General features: G+C 37.0%; 1 protein-coding gene and 1 pseudogene across 5 annotated transcripts in view; both read left to right on the top strand.

Moving 5' to 3' along the window:
• Positions 1 to 16,744, top strand: part of ZRANB3 (zinc finger RANBP2-type containing 3) — a 277,334-nt gene that overhangs the window by 1,321 nt on the left and 259,269 nt on the right. The gene's annotated exons all lie outside the window — the stretch shown is intronic.
• On the top strand, positions 10,863 to 13,675 carry LOC108309630 (annotated as a pseudogene).

Raw genomic sequence — 16,744 nt, 5'->3', positions numbered from 1 at the left:
AAAAAAAAAAAAAAAGAATGGTCTTTTAGTAATGACCATTGTTTGAGTAATGACCATTCATTAAACGAGTGGCGGCCAGGCGCCGTGGCTCACGCCTGTAGTTCTAGCACTTTGGGAGGCCGAGGCGGGTGGATCACTTGAGGTCAGGAGTTTGAGACCAGCCTGAGGAACATAGTGAAACCTTGTCTCTACTAAAAATACAAAAAAAAGCCGGGCATGGTGGCGTAGGCCTCTAGTCTCAGCTACACTGGAGACTAAGGCAGGAGCATCGCTACTCGGGAGGTGGTTACAGTGACCCGAGATCGTGAGACTCCGTCTCAAAAAAAAAAAAAAAAACAAAAACAGTTGACTACAGGGTGCCAACTATAATACACCAATGAATAAAGGCATCATTAAAAAGATTAAGGAGCCCACAGCCTAATCTTAGCATGTCAGGCCCTCTTTTATGACCCCTTCGGAGTTCAAGGGCGACTGTATGTATGCTTTTGGACATTACATTTAAGGTCCCCAGGAAAACTGACTGAATAAAGGAGATACAAGTTACAGAAAAGACTTTCCCCCCCTATGCGTTTGCCCTTTATTCTTATACTCTTCCTTATGATTTTGAGTGAGACTCTCAGATCCAATTCTAATTCGGTTTACTCCGTGATTTTACTAAGATTTTTCTTTTATAAATCCTCTCGTATATATGGTATGAGCAGCTACACTATATTAGGTACTATACCAGAGTTTGTGGGTAGAGCGGTGCTTAAAAAGACAGGCTCCTTGTCCAAAAGTCGTGAGGAAGAGAGAGGCTAAACAAAATTGTAATATCACTTACTCTTTTAATCTCTCTCTAAATTAAGTCTTCTTTAGTCACATTTTGTGTGTTTATTTGGTCTCTTCTTTTCATTTTACCTTTGAATTAAAATAAGCACATTTTCCTCCTTGCATTATTTTTACTAAAGCACTAAGAAGTCTGTGTCCAATACTCGTAAATGATGTTTATATACAAAGTAGATGGTAAATTTTATAGTGTAATCCTGCTAGATATAGGAATGTAACTGTACCTTTTGCAAGATGTTTTTGTAGACCTACCTGACAAAGTGTTGTCTCTTGCTTTTTAGTGCGTAGTCAATGATAATTTAGCAATGCGGTCTTCTGAAGATGTTTAGTTTTTTAAATTTGTTTTTGTCGGCAGTTCTTTCAGTGTAAATCCAGTTAGTAAATTGTAATGATGCCATCATTTTATTACGTTTCATCTGAGCTAGAAATGATGTTATGTATGATAAGTACATTTTCCTTGTCGACAACCTGTAAGTCTTCTTTGACATTTTTATAGTTGAAGAAAGTGGAGTTCAATGAAGTTAAATAAGACTTGAAGAGTATTTGAACTATACAGTATAAGGCTCACACCTGTAATCTCAGCACTTTTGGAGGTCAAGGTGAGAGAATCACTTGAGTCTAGCATTTCTAGACCAGCCTGGGCAACAGAGGAAGACTCCGTCTCTACAAAAAATAAAAAAATTAGCTGGGTGTGGTTGTGCACAACTGTGATCCAGGTACACAGGAGGCTGAGGTGAGGCTTGGGCCCAGATCAGGGGTGCAATGGGCTGTGATTGAGCCATTTATTCAATAATTCATGTCTCCACACCCACTAATTTAAGGTATCATTTTTATCGTATTCACATTTCTCTTTTATACCTGGTTCTCTTTGGACACTTCTTTTTCGTTTTTCTGTTGTTTCTTTGACTTGTACCATACCCATTATCTTAATTTCAGTAACTTTTGGTATCTAGTAGGTAAAGTGTGCTCCTTTTCTTCTTTTTCAGACATTTTCTTGTTATTTTCAGCTTTTCTTGTAATCTATTAGTAGGATTTTTGTCCAGTTAAAAATAATCTCTGCAATTTTATATTTTAGCAAAATGCAAGTTTGACACTTATAGAGATACTGAATATGACTTTTTATTTTTTTTGAGTCAGAGTCTTGCTCTGTCACCAGGCGCCAGGCTGGAGTGCAGTGGCGCGATCTCAGCTCACTGCAACCTCCGCCTTCTGGATTCAAGCAATTCTCCTGCCTCAGCCTCCCAAGAAGCTGGGACTACAGGCATGTGCCACCACGCCCAGCTAATTTTTGTATTTTTGTAGAGATGGGTTTCACCATGTTGGCCAGGATGGTCTTGATCTCTTGACCTCATGATCCGCCCACCTCGGTCTCACAAAGTGCTGGATTACAGGCGTGAGCCACTGCGCCCAGCCCTGAATATGACTTTTTGAAGAAAGCCACGTATTCCATTTCATAGTAACAATATAGAATTTTTCATAGGTGTCATCGAGACTCAGTGGACCATTCTGTGCATTGTTAAAACATTGCCATTATAGAATTCGACAGGCTGGGTGCATTGGCTCACGCCTGTAAACCCAGCACTTTGGAAAGCTGAGGTGGGTGGATTACCTGAGGTCAGGAGTTCAAGACCAGTCTGACTGACAGGGTGAAACCCCGTCTCTACTAAAATACAAAAAATTAGCCAGGTATGGTGGTGCATGCCTGTAGTCCCAGCTACTTAGGAGGCTGAGACAGGAGAATCCCTTGAACCTGGGAGGTGGAGGTTGCAGTGAGCCGAGATTGCACCATTGCACTCCAGCCTGGGTAACAAGAGTGGAAACTCTGTCTAAAAAAAAAAAAAGAATTCAATCAAAATGGTTACAGTTTAAAAGCACATCCTATTTTTTAAATTATATAATCACTTTTTAAATACAGACACTTGCGTTTTATAGGCCGCTTCCAGGAGATCCTGATAACTTCCAAATGCTTGTTTCTAACTTTCAACTACTTATCCCACTGTACTTCACAGCCGTCTCCGTCGCCAAGTACTTCAAATTCAGCATGTTCCATATCATAGCCCATAATCTTTACCCCTAAATCTGTTTCTACTCTCTGTATTCTCTCATTCATTTATTTGTTCATGGAATATTTATTGAGCATCTACTAAAAGAGGTACCGAATAATCAAGACTATAGGCTGTAGTCTACCTATGTCTCATTCTTTGTCGTGTCATTGTCCTACCTTGGACAGATTAGTTGACCATCTGTGTCTCAGTCTCCTTGTATGTAAACCTGAGATAATAAGAATACCTACCTCAGAGGCTTTTGTGAGGACCAAATAATATATATAAAACACCTAAAATAGTACTTTACACATAATCAGTGTGTGTTGCTTTTTAAATTAATACCGTTTCTGTTAATCAGGCTGATGCCAGGTGCTAGAGTGCTGAAATAAAACCATAAGAAAGTCTGTGGTCCCTGATTTATGAAGGCATTCTAACAGAAGTGAGAGACAAAATTTAAGGAAACACAGAAAAATAATTGCCAATTACAATAAGTACTTTAAAGAAACCAACTGGTATTAAGGGAAATGTAGAGGAGTCCAGTTGGGAGCTATTGTGCTAATCATGTTGAGGGGTGATGATGGCTTGGGTTTGGTCATAGCAGTGGAACTGGGGAGAAAAAGGATAGACTTAAGATACATTAATTAATTTTGGGAATAATGAATAATAAGTAGATTCAACTTGGTGGTTTAGGGAAAGGGAGAAATCAAGAATGAAACCCAGTTTGAGTAACTTGCATGGTTGTACTATTTTCTGAGGCTTCAGGGGCACATAGATTTGGTGAGAAATCAAGACTGGTTTTGAACATTTAAGCTAAAAATGTCTGTGAGAGATCCAAAATGTCTGTGAGAGATCCAAAATGTCAGGTAGGTGATTAGATATAGTAGTCTAAAGCCAAGAGATTATGAATTATATTACCTGGACTATTTGTGGTAGCCTTCTAAAAGGTTACCCCTGCCCCTACATTTGTCTAAACTTGAGGTAATCTTTGTAAAATAGCAACTTGATTACACTTTAAGAATTGCTTCCAGTTCCTTACAGTAAAAAGTCCAGGCTCTTAGCATGGCACCTCCTTGACTTTGCCTGTTTTTACTTCTTTACTACATGTCACAAGCATCTTATTCTTTAGCTATACTAAACTGCTCTAAGATTTTCTAAAACTTTTTTTTTTTTTTTTTTTTTTTTTTTTTTTTTTTTACTTTTTTTTTTTTTTTTTTTTTTTTTTTTTTGACATGGAGTCTTACTCTGTTGCCCAGGCTGGAGTGCAGTGGCTAGATCTCAGCCTGGCTAATTTTTGTATTTTCAGTCGAGACAGGGATTCATTATGTTGGCCAGGCTGGTCTTGAACTCCTGACCTCAGATGATTTGCCCACTTCAGCCTCCCAAAGAGCTGGGATTATAGACGTGAGCCACTATGGCTGGCCAGATTTTCTAAAACTATGCCTTTGCAACTCTGGCTTCTTTCTCCCTAGAATATCCTTATCATGATTCTCTGTCTGCAGACTCCACTCTTCAAGTTTTGGCTTGAGTTGCATCTAGTATTTAAGTAAGGTATATCATACCAAGTATTTTTTTCTCCCAAATGAAGCCTTTTTTGATTCCTTGCTACCATACAGAGTCAACTTATTATGTGCTTATGTGTAGTGTCTTATTATTATTACTGTTATTTTGTGACAGAGTCTCTGTTGTCCAAAGCGGACAACAACCAGAGAGAAAGGTTGTGTTACTCACAAAGGGAAGCCCGTCAGACTCGTAGCAGATCTCTCTGCAGAAACCCTATAAGCCAGAAGCCCTTGGGGGCCAATATTCAACATTCAACAAAATAGACTGCTAGCCAGACTAGTAAAGAAGAGAGAATCAAATAGACACAATAAAAAATGATAAAGGGGATGTCACCACTGATCCCACAGAAATAAAAACTACCATCAGAGAATACTATAAGCAACTCTACGCAAATAAACTATAAAATCTGGAAGAAATGGATAAATTCCTGGCTGCATGCACCCTCCTAAGACTAAACCAGGAAGAAGTCAAATCCCTAAATAGACCAAAAACAAGTTCTGAAATTGAGGCAGTAATTAATAGCTTACCAACCAAAAAAAGCCTGGTACCAGACGGTTACACAGCCAAATTCTACCAGAGGTACAAAGAGGAGCTGGTAGCATTTCTCCTAAAACTATTCCAAACAATAAAGAAAGAGAGACTCCTCCCTAACTCATTTTATGAGGCCAGCATCCTGATACCAAAACCTGGCAGAGACACAACAAAAAAACAAAATATCAGGCCAATGTCCCTGATGAACGTTGATGCAAAAATGCTCCATAACATACTGACAAACTGAATCCAGCAGCACATCAAAAAGCTTAGCCACTACGATCAAGTTGGCGTCATCTCTGGGATGCAGGGCTGGTTCTACATATGCAAATCAGTAAACATAATTCATCACATAAACAGAACCAAAGACAAAAACCACGTGATTATCTTAATAGATGCAGAGAAGGTCTTTGATAAAATTCAATACCCCTTCATGCTAAAAACTCTTAATAAACTAGGTATTGAAAGAATGTATCTCAAAATAATAAGAGATGTTTATGTCAACTCGCAACCAGTATCATACTGATTAGGCAAAAGCTGGAATCATTCCCTTTGAAACCAGCACAAGAGAAGGATGCCCTCTCTCACCAGTCCTATTCAATATAGTATTGGTAGTTTTGGCCAGGGCAGTCAGGCAAGAGAAGGAAATAAAGGTATTCCAGTATGAAGAAGGGAAGTCAAATTGTCTCTTTTTTTTGCAGATGACATGATTGTGTATTTAGAAAACCCCATCGTCTCAGTCCAAAATCTTCTTAAACTGATAAGCAACTTCACCAAAGTCTCAGGATACAAAATCAATATGCAAAAATTACAGGCGTTCCTATATACAAATAATAGACAAGCAGAGAGCCAAATCATGAGTGAATTCCCACTCACAATTGTTACAAAGAGAATGAAATACTTAGGAATACAACGTATAAGGGAGGTGAAGGACCTCTTTAAGAATTACAAATCACTGCTCAAGGAAATGAGAGAACACAAACAAGGATTTTTGTATGTTTTGTTTTTGTTTTAGATCTTTGGATAACACTTTACGTCTTTTTAGGCTTTGTAGCCATCCCAACTTTATTTGAATCTTATTTTTCTCACTATGTTATAGTTTACTTCTTAATAAATAAGAATACAATACTGTACTTATTTCATAGTGTTCTTAGGAGGATTAAATAATATAGTATATGTCCAAGTTCCTCACATAAAATAGACATGATTATATGATAAGCAGTCCATAAATATTAGTTCTTTTCTCACTTTTGGAAACTAGTAACTGGCTTTATTTTTACTGGGATTCACATTTCAGTGGCATATGGTGTTACTCTGAGAGTTTGTTTATATTATAATCAGTTCCATTCTGTTAACAGGATTACTACTTTTTTTGTTTTAGATCTGTTTTTTTTTCAGAAATATTTAATTTCTGTGTGTAAGTCTTCTACATCTTTTAAAAATAATCTCTTGTCTTTGAATTTTTTGATGTTCTTGAAGATGATATCAGTTAAAATTTTTTTTCCAACATAATTCATTATGTGTATTTATCATATATTCATCAACCTTACCAAATTTGCTTATAAATCTATTATTCTATGTACTTAATCTTGTTATATTAAAATTTTATTTCAGTTTTTTTTTCTGTCTCTTTCTCTTTTGCCTTGTTGAAGGATCTGTTTACAGTATTAAACTAGAAATAGTATACATACTTAACATCTTTTTTCTTACTGTTCAGGGAAAGCTTTTAACATTTTATCTGAAGTATGATATAAAATCCATCATATAAGGCCAGGTACAGTGGCTCATGCCTGTAATCCCAGCACTTCGGGAGACCAAAACCGGTGGGCTTGAGGTCAGGAGTTTCAGACCAGCCTAGTCCACATAGTGAAACCCTGTCTCCACTAAAAATACAAAAATTATCTGGACATGGTGGCACATGCCTGTAATCCCAGCTACTCAGGAGGCTGAGGCAGGAGAACTGCTTGAACCTGGGAGGTTGGAGGTTGCAGTGAACTGAGATTGTTCCATTGCACTTCAGCCTGGGCAACAGAGCAAGAATCTGTCTCAAAAAAAGTATTTGTTAACAATATATGTATTTATTAAAATATATTTGTGTGTGTATATACACACAAATATACATATGTTTTTGTATGTATGTTTGTGTGTATATACCTATATTTGTGTGTGTGTGTGTGTGTGTGTGTGTGTGTGTGTGTGTGTATATATATTCGGGAGGCTCCCCTTGGCCTCCCAAAGTGTTGGGATTACAGGTGTGATCCACTGCGCCTGACCCTTTTTTTTTCTTCTGAGATGGAGTCTTGCTCTGTTGCCTAGGCTGGAGTGTAGTGGTGCAATATTGGCTCTCTCAGCTCACTTCTGAGATAGATATCTATCTAGCTGTAAGGGAGCTACTCAGTTCATTATATAGACATTGCACCACTGCACTAGAACCTGGGTGAAGGAGCGAGACTCGGTCTCAAAAAATAAACAAGTATTAAAATTTTTAAAAATCCATCACATAAAGAAAGTTGTTGGAAAATATTTGGTATGCAAGGGAGCTTTTACTCTGAATGGATTTTGAATTTTATCAAATGCTTTTCTGCCTGCTATTAAGATGAGAATGTTAATTTTTTTATGTTGTTGAGAATTACACTGAATTTTTTTACAATGCATTTTTAACTGCTTGAGATGTAATTCATATATCATAAAATTAACTCATTTTACAATTCTGTGTTTTTTGACTTATTCACGGAGTTGTGGAATCATCATCACAATCTAATTTCAGAATATTTATCACTCTAAAAAGGAGCCCAGTACTCATTAGCAGTTACTCCCTCTTCTCTACCCCATTTTCCTATCCTCCTTAACCTCCACTAATGTACTCTCTGTCTCTATAGCTTTGCTTACTCTGGAATCATATAAATAGAATCATACAATATTTGGTTCTTTGTGACTGGCTTCTTTTGCTTAACATAATTTTTTCAAGCCTCATTCATGTTGTAGTATGTATCAATGCTTCATTCCTTTTTTTTTTTTTTTTAAAAATATTCCATAATATGGATATAGTACATTTTGTTTATCCATTTATCAATTGTTGGACATTTGGATTGTTTTGACTTTTTTTTTTTTTGGTAGACAGAGTCTCGCTGTGTTAGCAGGCTAGAGTGAAATGGCGTAATCTTGGCTCACTGCAATATTCGTCTCCAAGGTTCAAGCAATTCTTCTGTCTCAGCCTCTGGAGTAGCTGGGATCACAGGCGTGTGCCACCACGCCCGGCTAATTGTTTGCATTTTTAGTAGAGATGGAGTTTCACCATGTTGGCCAGGCTGGTCTTGAACTCCTGACCTCAAGTGATCTACCTGCATCGACCTCCCAAAGTGCTGAGATTACAAGCGTGAGCCATCTTACTTGCCCCCCTACCCTTTTTTTTTTTTTTTTTTTTTTGAGATGGAGTCTTGCTCTGTCACCCAGGCTGGAGAGCAGTGGCACAATCTTGGCTCTCTCAACTCACTGCAACCTCCGTCTCCCCAGTTCAAGCGATTCTCCTGCCTCAGCCTCCTGAGTAGCTGGGACTACAGGCATGCACCACCACTCCCAGCTAATTTTTGTATTTTTAGTAGAGACGGGGATTCACCATGTTGGCCAGGCTGGTCTTGAACTCCTGACATCAAATGATTGGCCCACCTCAGCCTCCCATAATGTTGGGATAACAGGTGTGAACCACCGTGCCCAGCCCACTTCTTTTTTTCTGAGACAGGTTCTCTGTTTTCCAGGCTGGAGTTCAGTGGCATGAGTATGGCTCACTGCAGCCTCGACCTCCCAGGCTCAAGTGATCCTCTCACCTCAGCCTCCTGAGTAGCTGGGAATATAAGCATGTGCCATCATACCCAGCTAGATTTTGGATTTTTTGTAGATACGGGGTTTTGCCGTGTAGCCCAGGATAGTCTTGAACTCCTGGGCTCAAGCAATCGACGTACCTGGGCCTCCCAGTGTGCTGGGATTACAGATGTGAGCGACTATGTCTGGACCATTCCCTTTTATTGTCAAATAATATTGTATGGATATAGCACATTTTATATCATCAGTTGATAGACATTTGGGTTTTTACTTTTTAAAATTGCTATGAAAATTTGCAGTAAGTTTTTATGTGGTTGTATGTTTTTATTTTTCTGGCGTATATATAGGAGTATAATTTCTAGGTCATATGGTAACTATGTTTAATATTTTGATGAACTGTCAGACTATTTTCTATAGTAGCTGTACCTTTATGCATTTCTACTAGCGGTGTTGGAGAGTTCTAATATTTGTATATCCTCATCAACACTTGTTATTATTTGTCTTTTTTGTATTAGCCATGCCAGTGGGTGTGAAGTAATGTCTTATTGTGGTTTTGATTTCCAGTTCCCTTCTAACTAATGCTTAACATCTTTTTATGCTATATGTATGACATTGATCATATGTATACCTTTTTTGGCAAAACATCTATTCAAATCCTTTGCTTATTTTAAAATTGCATTGCCTTTATTATTGAGTTTTATCTGTTTTTTATCTATTCTAGATATTAGTTCATTTTCATATATAGTTTGACCGTTGGCAAGTATTTTTTTTCTCCCCGTGGGTTATTTTCCTTTTCTTATGATATCATTTGCAGCCCTAATGTTTTTAAGTTTGATGAACTTCATTTTATTTTTTATTTTGTTGTTTTTGGTTTTGGTGTTGTATCTAAAACCATATTATAACCCAAGATTACAAAGATTTACTCTGTATGTTCTCTCCTTGAAGTTTTATAGTTTTAGCTCTTATGTTTTAATCTTTGATTCATTTTGTTAGTTTTCATATACAGCATGAAGTGGGGTGTAATTTCATTCTTTTATATGGACATCTAATTGTCTCAGCACTATTTGTTGAAAAAATTATTCTTTTCCTGTTGAATCCTTTTGGCACCCTTGTCAAAAATGAATTGACTGTAAATGTAAGGATTTATTTCTGGACTTTCAGTTCTGTTCCATTGACCTAGCTGGTCATTATGCTAATAGTACTACACTGTCTTGATTATTGTTACTTTGTAGTAAATCTTACAAGCAGGAAGTACAAGTCCTCTAGCTTTGTTTATTTTCAAGATTGTTTTGGCTATTCTACGTTCCTTGCATTTCCAAATGAATTTTAGGATCAGCTTGTCAGTGATTGAACTTTGAAAGTATAATCCGCTGTGCATTCCTGAAATAAGCCCATTTTAGTCTTGGTGTGTTAGTCTTTTAATTTGCTGCTATATTTGGTTTGCTAATATTTTGTTTATGAATATGAGAGATTGGATTATATGTGTTTCTTGTAATGTGCTTGTGAGATTGTTTATGCTGGCTTTACACAATGAGCTTGAAAATAATACTCCTGTCTTTGCACTAAATGGGTCTGTTTGTTTATTGTGTTCTTCAGATCATCTTTATCCTATTAGAATTTTAATCAGCTTGCATAACCAATTACTGAGAGAGATCTGGTTAAACTTTTCTACTATGGTTATAGATATGATTGTGTCACATTTTCCTTTTATTTGTATTAGTTTTTGCCTTATATATTTAAGATATATTTTGAGGCTAAATGTTTCTAATAAATCTTTTATCATTATAAAATGCTGTTCTTTAGTTTAATACTTTTTTTTTTGTTTTGCCTGAAACCTATGTTATCTTATAATGTAAAGCAATACCAACTATACTTTGGCATGTAGAACATACCTTTTTAAATTCTTTTACTTTCAATGTTGATTAATTCTTCTATTTAAATATTCTTTTTAATCTTTCTAAGTCTTCTATTTAAGGGTATGTCTTTTAAAAGCAGCATGTAGATTTATATATATTTTAATCCAATATAGGAATCTTTTTCTTTTCATTGATGTTTTTAGTCCATTTACATTTAATATCTTTTCTAATAATTCTTTATTCTGCAGTAAATTTCATCTAATACATTCTTAATTTAAAAAAAAAACAAAATTGTCTCCCCAAATTCTATGTAATTTTCCAGACTAGCCATTTATTTATTATTTCCAAAATAAGTCTCTAGGTAGTGTGTTTTAACAATATCTGATTCTCGTCAACACAATTCTGCTGTTTACTTAAATGAGTCAGTGAATTCCAGTTAAATTTACCTTGTTCTCAATTGATTACAAAAACACTATCTTGACTTTAAAGATAGAACATAAATCTTTCCTTCATTCTTTTTGCAGGTGTTGCTTACCAAGAGAACTGCTTAGAAAATAAGTTATACTAGATTTTGCTTTTACTCAATTTCTGTAGCCAATATTGCCATTTTTATTTTAATAACATGGTGTTAAAAATTATGTATTGCTGGTGTGGATGCAGTTGCATGAGGGGTTTCTGCCATCCTCAGTGCTGTGGAGCAGAGCTAGTTAGTTGCTCCCCAGCTCAGCCATGTAGGTTTGGACATATTTGACATTTTTCCCTCCCAAGTTGAATTGACTGAAGCAATGGTGATGGAAAAGCCCAGTCTCCTACTGGTCAGGTGAGAATTTGTGAGTCAGCATTACACACTGCTGAACCAGGCCCCAAACATGCTGCATAGATTTTTATGAAAAGAATTCTTCATATGTCCAGTGGGGATTGGATTCTAAAGACAGAATGAAATCTGCAGGAAAATGATGTCACAAAACTTCACCAACTGCCACACCAAGATTTGCCATGTTGATGCTCATGACGCACTAAATGATGGTGTGTATGGGGCTTTTCTCTAACAACAACCAGGCTTTGAGGAGATTCATGCAGACGTTTGTCCTTGCTCCTGAGGGGTTTGTTGCAAATAAGTTCTATGTTCACACTGCTTCAGATACTAAGATGAGGTCTTTGGTGGGTCTGTCACTGAGCCTCAGGATCAGTCTGAAGAAGAATTAGAGAAACCTGAAGAAAGACATTAAACACCTGAGGTGATACCCAGTGATTCTGGAACATTCTATTATCAAGCAGTTGTCAGTAATGACATGGAAGAACATTTAGAGGGCCTGTTGCTGAACCAGAGCCTAATCCAAAGCCGGAACTAGAACCTGTATCTGAAATCCAAGAGGAAAAGTCTGAGTCAGTATTAGAAGAAACTGCTCCTGAGGATGCTCAGAAGAATTCTTCTCCAGCACCTGCAGACATAGTTCAGACAGTACAGGAAGACTTGAGGACACTTTCTTGGGCATCTGTGATCAGTAAAAACCTTCCACCAGGTGGAGCTGTTCCAGTTACTGGGATACCACCTCACGTTGTTAAAGTACTAGCTTGACAGCCCTATACAGAGTCTAAACCTGAATCTCAGATTCCACCACAGAGACCTCAAAGGGATCAAAGAGTGTAAGAACAACGAATAAATATTTTTCCCCAAAGTGGACCCAGACCAATCCATGAGGCTGGTGACATTTAGTGCAAGAACAACGAATAAATATTTGTTCCCAAAGGGGACCAAGACCAATCTGTGAGGCTGGTGAACAAGGTAACATTTACCCCAAAGAATGATGAGACACCTTGACAGTCACCAACTCTTCATTGGCAACTGGACTCATAAGTGGACAAATCAGAACTTAAAGATATCTTTCAAAATTATGAGAGTGGTGGAGTTGCACATTAACAGTGGTGGGAAATTACCCAGTTTTGGTTTTGTTCTGTTTGATGATTCTGAGCCTGTTCAGAAGGTCCGTAGCAACAAGCCCACCATGTTCAGAGGTGAGATCTGTCTAAATGTGGAAGAGAAGAAGACTCGAGCTGCCAGGGAAGGGGACTGAGGAGGTAGTCACCTTCAGGGACCTGGAGGCCCTCGAGATGAGCTGTGTGGTGGTGGAATGAGAGGCCTTCCTTGTTCAGAACCAGGATTTGGAGTGGGAAGGGGGCTTGCTCCACAGCAGTGAAACTCCATGGATCTTCATGCAGCCATACAAACCCTTGTTCCTACAGAATGGTGAATTTCTTCGACTAGCTTTTGGTATCTCGGAGTATGATCCTAGTCTGTTTTAAACTGCTTAAGTTTGTATAGTTTTACTTTTTTTGTGGGTTAATAGTATGTGCTTTCTCTCCCTCTCTTCTCTTTTCTGACCTTTCACTTCCAATTTTGTGGTACATTTTAGGAGTAACAGATTTTTAAAAGAAGAAGAAAAGACTGAATTTCCTTGCTTACTTTGTATACAGACTCAACCTTTTTTTTAACAGTCATTTCCCCAAAGGAATGTGTCTTGTGTATTACTGACATTTGGTATGTTTAATTCATTTGGAGTATTTCTTACTTATTTTCTACATGTTTCAAAGCCTGTGAGAAATATAGGATTTGATAACATTTTGAAGGCAGGAAAAACCTAAATTGTTTCTTCTTTGAGAGTCATGAGTATCTTCTGGTGTGGAGAAACTGCTATTGGAAAATTTGATAATTTTGATTTTCACTGGTATGTTTAAAACTGAATAAAAGAAATTTAATTTTTCTTTTGATATAGGATCACAAAACAATTCTAAAACCTACTGTTTTTACCACTGAAATTTAAATTGTGATGTAGGTTTTAAATGTCTAGAATGCAACTGATAGGCTTCTCTTGAACTGTTAGTTTTTTTGAAGTAGAATTTTTTCATGTTTGATTTGTACTTGTAAAAAAACAAAAAACAAAAAGATTTCCCAAACCCAGATAACAACCAGAGCAAAACTGTTGTGCCTTCTATTTATCTTTGATTTAAGAGTTGGCAATTGTTTAAAGAAAAATAATTTTTTAAATAATCTCGATTTGTTTTATTAGGGTCAGAGTGTGTGGGGAATTGTAGAATCCCTCTTTTATCACCTTGTATGTCTTCTGTTAACATATTTGCCGTATTCTAAAATTGAGTCTTAGAGGATCCTTCATATCTTCTGCCTTTGAAGACAGATCCTTCTGTAGTGGATCTTTGACCTAAATCGTTCAGCATTTGTATTGTTTTATTCTGGTATCTAATCAGATTCCTAATCATAGTTCATAAGAAGGAATGTGACTTTAATATTGGATTTTGCTGATGTGCTCCTGTCCGCATTTTATTTTCTTTAAATCATAGCCATATGGTAAATTTTCTATTTTGTTATGGTTCTCTTTTATTGATGGGCATGCAGTGGGTGTTTCTTGAAATGGCCAATTTTTATTAAAATATTTCTGGAAGAAAATTTTTAAAAATTATGTATTACTGGTTTTATTTTGATATGCTCCTCCCAGTCTTACTATAAATTGGTATACATATATTGAATACAACCTTTTAAGCTAAACCTCTGAACTGAATACAGTGTTCGTGGTTAGAGAGGAATACAAATTATTGTAACTGTTAATTTCTTGGCAATTTAGAAAGATGAAATCTGAATCTTTTATTAATGTAATATTGGTTACAACAGACTTTTCATGGCACTTAAACCTATATGGCTGAACCTACATGAGATATTCTTTACACATCTTTTTTACTTTAAATCCTATAAATTGAAAAGAATATTTTAAAAATTATTTTCAGAATTAACAAAAACATTCATGTTCTATTTATTAGATATTAGATTGTACCACTGCATATATATATACACATACACACACACACACACACACACACACACACACACACACACACACACACATATATTTTCTTGAGATGGAGTCTTGCTCTGTTGCCCAGCCTGGAGTGCAGTGGCACAATTTCGGCTTACTGCAACTGCCACCTCCTGGATTCAAGGGATTCTCCTGCCTCAGCCTCCCGAGTAGCCGGGACTACAGCTGCTCACCACCATGCCTGGCTAATTTTTGTATTTTTAGTAGAGATGGGTTTCACCATATTTGCCAGGCTAGTCTTGAACTCCTGGACTTGTGATCTGCATGCCTCAGCCTCCCAAAGTGCTGGGATTACAGGCGTGAGCCGCTGTGCTCGACACCCCCTACATATTTTTAAGTTCTTTATGTATCCAAATATCTGTTTAAATCATCAGTGAGCCACACCATCATCTTGTTCAACTGAAGTTTTTTCTGTACATTCTCATAATGTTTTAGATTTCTTTTATCTTCATATGTGAATAATTATTTCTTCTCTTATTTGTGACTATTAAAACAAATTTTTGATTAACATAGCTTTAGTTTCATTGTTTATTTTTACAAATATCGTGCCTGAGTCAGTCCTCATAAAAATAAATCATGTAAGTGGAAAAGTGACCCCAATTTACCAGATTCTTTTTGGAGTGTCTGTCAAAATTTTTTACTTAGTAAAATAAAAAGAAGTGGTTTTGTTTTGTTTCTCTCTCTCTCTCTCTCTCTTTTTCTCTTTTTCTTTCTTTCAAGATAGAGCCTTGCTCTGTCTTCCAGGCTGGAGTGCAGTGACACCATCGTAGCTCAAATTCCTGGGCTCAAGCAACCCTCTCAAGCCTCCCAAGTAATTGGGACTATAGGCATGCACTGCCACAACCCAACTGATTTTATAATCTTTTGTAAGCAACAGGATCTGGCTATGTTGCCCTGGCTGATCTTCAGCTCCTGGCCTCAAGCTATCCTCCTGCCTCCACCTCCCAAAGTGTTGTGATTACAGGCATGAGCCGCTGAATCTAGCAAAGAAAAAAAAGGAGTCTTGAACAAAGATGATATACAGCAAAATTGTTTGTTTTTAAAATATTTTACTTAACTTCTTGCCAGTGTTCCACCCTAAAACATTGCATCCTTTATCCCATTGACCCTGAAAAGTGCTTCTGAAACTCCTGTTAACTTCTGGAAAGTGGACATGGTTTTCTGCTGCTCTTAGCCTTGCCAGAATGAATTTTACTTAATCTCTGCTCTTTTGAGTTTTGACTTTCTAAAGTCCACAGTGGGTGTATCTGATTAGGAAATTCAGTAGCTGTAAGGCAGTCTGGGAAAGTGTCTAATATTTCTCTTATGTTTCCAACCTTTATCCCTCCCTAGAGGAGCTTCAGACTCATATTTTTGAACATACCTGACATCTCCACTTCATATCTTATAGCCATCTCAAACTTTACATATTGCTAGAAGATCTATTGATTTTTTTCTCCCCAGTTTATTTCTTCTGTAGTTCTCACTATCTCAACCAATTGCATTACTAACTACATCACTCTAGGTCCACATTTTGATTCTACGTTTCTCTTGTTCTCTGTATGTACTTCATCAGCAAGTCCTGTTGGCTTTACCTCTGATACACTTCCTGAATGTTTTCAGTTTCGCTACTAAAGATTTTTTGCCTTGTCTGTTGCAACTTGAAAACAGTTTTCCTGTTTCCATGCTTTCCCTTTTTGCTCCATTCTCTATTCCTTGCTATGTTTTGTTATGAGGGTGGTGGTGTTGAGAGGGTCCTAGGGAGGACCATCCATGAGCGTTTATGAAGACCTTATTCAGGCAGAACTGACTCATAAATCATTTCTAAATTCAATTACCTACTGAAGCAGTGGAGGCTTTGTTGACTGACTAAATCCTAGAAGAACATGTGTCTCCTACCTCCTTATTGATATCTTTGTATCCTTCTGGTGATTTTTGAACTGTAAGGCAGAGTGTGTCATTCCCCTGTTTAAACCTTCCATTGAGTACTGTCCAATAGAACTTTGAGTGAAGAGAAAAATGTTCTGTATCTTTAGTATTAAATATTGTAGCTACCAGCTATATGTGACTGTTGAGCCCTTGAAACATGGCTGGTGAAACTGGAGAACTGAATTTTTAATTTTGATTAAATTTAAATAGCCACATTTGCCTAATGGTGTATGGGACAGCACAACTCCATTAGCATTCCTTCCTTCTTAAAATGGAATCCAAGTTATTAAGGCTGTATATGATTTGGCTCTTG

This window comes from Cebus imitator, unplaced genomic scaffold (assembly GCF_001604975.1).
Source record: "Cebus imitator isolate Cc_AM_T3 unplaced genomic scaffold, Cebus_imitator-1.0 Scaffold95, whole genome shotgun sequence".
Classification (NCBI taxonomy): domain Eukaryota; kingdom Metazoa; phylum Chordata; class Mammalia; order Primates; family Cebidae; genus Cebus; species Cebus imitator.
The sequence above is the reverse complement of the archived record's forward strand: the minus strand, read 5'-3'. Positions and strand labels throughout refer to the sequence as shown.